We start from the raw sequence: 7,554 nt of genomic DNA on the forward strand, positions 1-7,554 counted from the left end.
TGCCGCTATCTTCTTCCTAATCGTACCAATCTTCTATCTATATCTATATATCTATCTATCCATGACACTGGGGCTGGATGATGAAGATCTCATTCGCATGGATCTCTCTCCTCTCGGCCATCACACGTGTCCGGCCTAACAGCAACCCGACGTGCAGGCTGAAAAGTAAAGTATCAGGAAAATTTTGCCTTGGCCGGGGGACATCGCTTTCCTTTCCCTTGGCGCAATGGCATGGCGCTCCCTCCCTTTCCTGCCCGGAGTGGGTCTGCACGCATGGAGCTTTTTGTCCAGATGCACCGCTCCGGTTGTTGGTGACATGTGATTAATCGCGTGCTGGATTGTTTGTTTGGGTTAAACCTGGCTTGGGTGGCCTTCCTTTCTTTCCAGCACGCACTCATGGCTCATCCGTCCATGGGATGCCATGTAGTAGGAGTGGGAGTACTGGTGGCAGTATCTCGCCGCGATATCTTGTGCATGCACACATCAGGGGGCCCCATGGCCTGTCATTATTGCCAAAAACTCTTGTCTTTGATTGGGATGGGGAGAGAGGTGCGCCAGTGGTTGTTCTGTGTGTCCAGTTGTTGTTTTCGTCAGTAAAATCTGGTGTCCCTGTCGCCGTCGTGACGTAGCACCGCCAGGCTGTTCTGCAAGTCGCCAGAGTTTACCGGCAACTGGATTTGCCCACGCCGTTTGCACGCTCCGTGCGCCGTGCTCCGTAGGCCGCTCGCGCTCGCGCTGTGAGCCTTGGAGGGCGGCGGTGGAACTCCGGTGGGCGAAAACGGCGAATGCTTGTCCGATGATCGCCGGGATCTATGGTTGAAGTAGGCAAAACGCGGGGAGATGGAAAAAGATAAAGGATTAAGCGTCGCCGAGAAGTGTTTGATAGCACATGAGAAAACAATGGAGAAGTGTTTGACAGCACATGAGAAAACAGAGGAATTCTACCGAGAGGTTTGAGTGCACTAAGATTTCCTCCAAGGTAGAGTATGAGCCTAGGGATTTCAATAATGTGGATCAAACGACCAATGTAGGAAAGTTTTTAAAGGATCCAAATTCTCTCGGTAAAATTCCTTTGAATCAAAGGAGATCTGAAGGAAATAGAGGCGGTACGGTTCGCACATGTCTGTTCAAGGATATTAGGGGATCTAGACCTCTGGGACCATGCCGAATGAAAAGACTACCCGACTAAGAAAAAATGCCACACATCAAAGGGAACTACTAATTGAGGATAGATGAGCATCCCGACTCTTCCGGGAAGAAGAAAGGAACAACTAAAAAACTAACAATCTCCTACAATTTACATATAGATGAGGTATCACCGTCCTGTTATCAGCCATCAGACCAATAGGGCAGATCTTAGGAAAATAGAGTGGGAGAGGAGACCCCAAGGTGTGAGAGGATTCAGTGGTCCAAGAGGATGTGTTGGATGGGGTATCCAACAAGAGGACTCATATGTATGTGAAGAGTGACCCTCCACTGTGGCCAAACATCGCTCCAACATCAGCCACTCGATCTCTATTATCGATGCCCCGTCTATTCTGTTCTACAAACCCTTCAACTCCCCGTCATCCACCCTTCCCCTCCCAACCCCGCTTTCTGAGAACCTCAGTACATAGGAGCTTTCAATCGGATCTAAGATATTCTTTTCACTTTCAACTCGCTTTCTATATAAACAGTAAACATACCAACTTTAACCAATATTTCTTGCTTAGATATAGAACTTTGCTTTCGTCACTTACCTCGAAATAACCTGAGGGTCATGAAGAGGGATCATACCATCGACGCTTAGATCTAAAACTTTGAATCCGTCAATCACCTGGAAATAACCCTCACGGCCATGAAGAGGAAGGACACCATCGATCCTTCGATATAGAATTTTGAATGTGACAATCACCTGGAAATAACCCTCACGGTCATGAAGAGGAAGGACACCATCGATGCTTAGATATATAACTTTGAATCTAGCAATCACCTGGAAATAACCCCCACTGCCATGAAGAGGAAGAACAACATTATTGGAAATTCAGTTAATAGCTGTTTTGAAGAAATCACTAAACTCTAAACTATGATGGTTAGATCTCTGAATCCTGCAATCACCTGGAAATAACCCTCGTTGTCATGGAGAGGGAGGACACCACTGATGCTTAGATCTAGACTTTGAGTCCGGCAATCACCTGGAAATAACCCTCGCGGTCATGAAGATGAAGGACACCATCGATGCTTAGATCTTGAACTTTGTATCCAACAATCATCTGGAAATAAACCCCATGACCATGAAGAGGAAGGACGTCATTATTACGAATCCAGTTATCAGCTATTTTGAACAAATCCCTAAACTATAAACTACGGTGCTTAGATCTAGAGCTTTGAACACGACAATCACCTGGAAATAACCCTCGCAGCCGTGAAGAGGGAGGACACCATTGATGCTTAGATCTGGAACTTTCAATCCGACAATCACCTGGAAATAACCCCCGCGGTCATGAAGAGGGAGGACACCATCGGTAATTAGATCTAGAACTTTGAATCCAATCACCTGCAAATAACCCTCGCGGTCATGAAGATGAAGGACACCGTCGATGCTTAGATCTAGAACTTTGAATCTGACAATCACCTGCAAATAAACCTCACGGTCATGACTCATGAAGATGAAGGACACCGTCGATGCTTAGATCTAGGGCTTTGAATCCGACAATCACCTGCAAGTAACCCTCATGGTCATGAAGATGAAGGACACTGTCGATGCTTAGATCTAGAGCTTTGAATCTGACAATCACCAGGAAATAACCCCCATGGTCTTGAAGATGAAGGACGACCTCGATGCTTAGATCTAGAACTTTGAATCCGACAATCACCTGCAAATAACCCTCATGGTCATGAAGATGAAGGACACCATTATTAGGATTCCAATTATTAGCTATTTTGAACAAATCCCTAAACTCTAAACTACGATGGTTAGATCTAGAACATTGAATCTGACAATCACATGGAAATAACTCTCACGGTCATGAAGAGGGAGGACACCATCGATGCTTAGATCTAGAACTTTGAATCTGACAATCACCTGGAAATAACCCTCGCGGTCATGAAGATGGACGACACCATCGATTCTTAGATCTAGAACTTTGAAGTCCTCAATCATATAGAAACGACCCTCACGGTCATGAAGATGGAAGGCACCATCGATGGAGATAAGACTCGCGGAGGAGGGGTAGAGAGGAATATCGATGGAGTGACCACAACATGGAAAGCACAACGATGGTGGGCTTGGAAATACATGTTGTCATCGCCGATGATGGGGGAGGGGAGGTGATGCCCACGATTTGGAATATGACCCGTGAATTGGCAATTGTGCTAGAGGGGCGAATTGCAATCTAGCTAACGGCAAGGTAGAAATGGAAGCAGATAATGATGTATTTAGAAGGTATTTAGTATTTGCCGGGGATAAGAAGAAACACGTGTGTGTACGGGGAGGTGGTAATGGTTAAGAAAGGCAGTGGTCCCTACAATTCGACAAATGTACAATGGATGCTCGATGTTCCAGTTTATTAAGAATTTACGTGCACGGGGCAAGGGAGCGATGCAGACCATTGGATCTGGGTAAACTTTACAATTTACAGTCTTTGTGTTTTAGAAGTGACGACACAAGAGTCTCCTTACAAGTTAAAAAACACACATTGATTTCTAGGACTATACTAAATAGACATATTGCATTATATATACCACCTATGCATATCCCATAGTTTATATATTTTATTTGAGTACATTTTGTTGTCGTCTCATATTAGAAGCCTTCCATGTATGATACACCTCGGGGAGTAGTGGAGTTTTGTTTGAAAGACCTTTTGATAGGTGGGCTAGCCAATATCGAAACACCAAGCCAACACACACACAAAATACACCTTGGTTGAATAACTCGCGTTCCTCCCTCACATTCACTACATCCTTCTCTAGTTTCCAAAATATTGGATCTTTAGCTCTAAGATCACAATATTTCACTTTGCTAATAGAAACTAAATTATGGTCAATGCGAGGTGTACTATGCTCTAGCAACTTCATGTGAGGCATATTTGGGTTTATGGAAACAACTTCCAACATTGAATGAAAATTCTCAAACTTTGACCGAAATGAATCAAACATAAAACTCAAAACTTCTAAACTTCTCTACTAATAAAGAATTAAATTTATCCCTTGTTGGACACTGATGAGGTAGATGGCAGCGACCAGTGGATGATAGCATACAAAGTGGTAATGATAGAGACATGTGGAAGCAGTGTGGCACTATCTACTTCGTTGCACCCTTATCGATGACCTCGACGAAAGGGGGTTGTGCCGACCAGGTTGGGGAATTGATGCAAGTGACGATGTAGATGTATTTTGATGTTAGTTGTAGAGAGTATATATGTGATCGTGTGGGAGGAGGTAGCAATGGAATACTATGGGGTGAAATGATTTTGAAACTTACTTACATGTTTATTGTGAAATGGAGTATTATGGTGTGGGGAACAATATGAAATGCGTTGGCTACCAATTGCACATGTGTTGTAGAAATTATTATTTACGAGACCTTCAAATGTTTAAGATATAGTTTCATAAATTTGAAAGTTCATATTTTACTGTTCAAATTCAAATCCCAAAGCATATTGTATTGAGGGGGGGGGGGGTCATTAGTATGTAGTCTTGACATGGATTAGTAGGGTATGTATGGAGGCTTTACTTCTTGGGAGAGAATTAAATTTTAGTTTTTGTAAACCGGACCTTAACAGCCTTAGGGGTGTAAACACTAGAATAAAAAAAGGCATGGGTATGAGGTCTTGATTCTTACAACCATATATTTGTGGTCAGGATCATCATTATATTAACTTGTGCTCCGGATAATACCCATTAAGATGTGCTTGCAATGTGATGAAGTGGGGGATGTGTCCAAATTACGTCTTGACCGGTGCGCGACCTGCATCAAGAGTTAGTAGTCCAACCACATGCCCTTACTGTCTCAAGGTGTTACCTCAATTAATAAGATTTTTTTAGACAAAAGCATTGCGTATTTAATCACTACACATCATGAATCACCAATTGTTGGATTTCTGCTACCACACTAAACCTTTCTGTCACAAGTGTTCAGAATAGCATTTTGCGTCCTCCTCGCTCCTTACCGCCTCCTTGATCGAACTCTGAGATCCTGGGAACATGTAGGGTTGTAGAACAAGAAAGAGACAAGAGACACCTCCGTAGCAATTGGACACATACATGACATTAATTATTCAAAGTCATTCCAATTTACTCACACATGACGATCGAATCACAAGAGGAAATCATCGGATAAGACATAAAGATGAATACTTTATTGATAATATGTCTGACAAAGGTTTCTGGATTTGATGTGTGATTACAAGTACAACTAACTTGGAGGGGAGATGTTGCGGTGAAGGCTATGGTGGTGGCTATGGAGATAAGATGGAAAATGGTGGCGGCTAGGGTTTATCAATCCGCGAGAGGTGTAGGATGAAGGTGGTTCTCTCTCAAACAACCCTGCAATCAAATACAAGTAATCTCTTGTGTCCCCAACACACCCAATAAATTTTTCAGTTGTCTAGGTGCACTAGTTGGGCGAAGAGATGGTGATACAAGTGTAATATGGATGGTAGAAATAGCTTTTTATAATCCAAACAATTAATAATAGCAAGGTAGCAAGTAAAAAATAGTGTGTAAAAATGGTGTATCAATGCTTGGAAACAAGGCCTAGTATTCATACTTTCACTAGTGTCAACTCTCAACATCATTAACATAATTCAACATCATGATAACCCCTCGAAGTGCAGCAAAGAATCACTCCAAAGTTCCATTCTATCATAGAAAGTAGGATGAAATCCCGCAGGTAGCAAACCACCTCAAAGTTGTGTTTCCAATCAATCTATTGAACCACCCCCAAAGTGTCATGGCTAGCCCTAGATATTGTACTACAATAACACCATATGATACATATCGTTCAACTTTTATGCTAAGATTATCCCAATGTCAGCTCGGGTATCCGCAAGTAAAGTACTAGACATGCATCAAGTGATCTCAAATCCAAAGTATTCAATCCAACATAAACAAACCTCAAAGAGCAAGACCCAATTCGCCACAAAAGGATAGAGGGAGATGAACATCATAAGATCCAACTTTATTAATCAAGCTCATGATACATCAAGATCGAATCCATCAAGAACACGAGAGATAGAGAGAGAGAGAGAGTGATAAGTCTCCAACGTATCTATAATTTATGAAGTATTCATGCCATGTTTACAAAAAAATTATATGGTTTTGGTATGATTTGATTAGAACTAACCCGGACTAACGATGTTTTCAACAGAACTACTGTGGTGTCATTTTTTGTGCGGAAGTAAAAGTTCTCGGAATGGGCTGAAATTTTACGGTGATTTTTATGGACCAAAAGAGACCCTCGAAGCACCGGAGCTGGACCAGGAGGTGACCGAGGAGGCCACAAGCCAGGGGGCGCGCCTCCCGAGCTTGTGGGCCCCTCGGGCACCCCCTTGACGTGAGACCGACACCAAAAATTCGTATAAATACCCAAACCCCCAGAAAGAACCCTAGATGAGAAGTTCCGCCGCCGCAAGCCTCTGTAGCCAATAAAAACCAATTGGGACCCCGTTCCGGCACCCTCCAGAGGGGGAAATCATCACCGGAGGCCATCTTCATCATCCCGGCGGCCACCATGATGAGGAGGGAGTAGTTCACCCTCGGGGCTGAGGGTATGTACCAGTAGTTATGTGTTTGATCTCTCTCTCTCTCTCGTGTTCTTGATTTGGCACGATCTTGATATACTGCAAGCTTTGTTAATATATTTGGATCTTATGGTGTTCTTCCCTCTCTACCTTCTTGTGATGAATATAGTCTTGCTCTCTGAGGTTTCTTTATGTTGGATTAAAAATTGGATTTGAGAACACTTGATGTATGTCTTGCACACGAATACCCATGGTGACAATGGGGTATTATATTGATTCACTTGATGTATGTTTTGGATTCCCGAGGTGACATTGGGGTAATCTATGCATAGGGGTTGATGCACATTTTCGTCATATGTTCTCCGGTAGAAACTTTGGAGTGATTCTTTGTTGCATGCTGAGGGATTGTTATATGATCCAATTATGTTTTCATTGTTGAGAGATTTTGCACTAGTGAAAGTATGAACCCTAGGCCTTGTTTCCAAGCATGGCAATACCGTTTTCGCTCACTTTTACTACTTGCTACCTTGCTGTTTTTATATTTTCAGATTACAGAAACCTATATCTACTATCCATACTACACTTGTATCACCATCTCTTCGCCGAACTAGTGCACCTATACAATTTACCATTGTATTGGGTGTGTTGGGGACACAGGAGATTTCTGGTATTTGGTTGCAGGGTTGTTTGAGAGAGACCATCCTCATCCTATGCCTCCCACGAATTGATAAACCTTAGGTCATCCACTTGAGGGAAGTTTGCTACTGTCCTACAAACTCCGCGTTTGGAGGCCCAACACGAGTCTACAAGAACAAGTTGTGTCGTAGAC

This window comes from Aegilops tauschii, chromosome 2 (assembly GCF_002575655.3).
Source record: "Aegilops tauschii subsp. strangulata cultivar AL8/78 chromosome 2, Aet v6.0, whole genome shotgun sequence".
NCBI classification, from domain to species: domain Eukaryota; kingdom Viridiplantae; phylum Streptophyta; class Magnoliopsida; order Poales; family Poaceae; genus Aegilops; species Aegilops tauschii.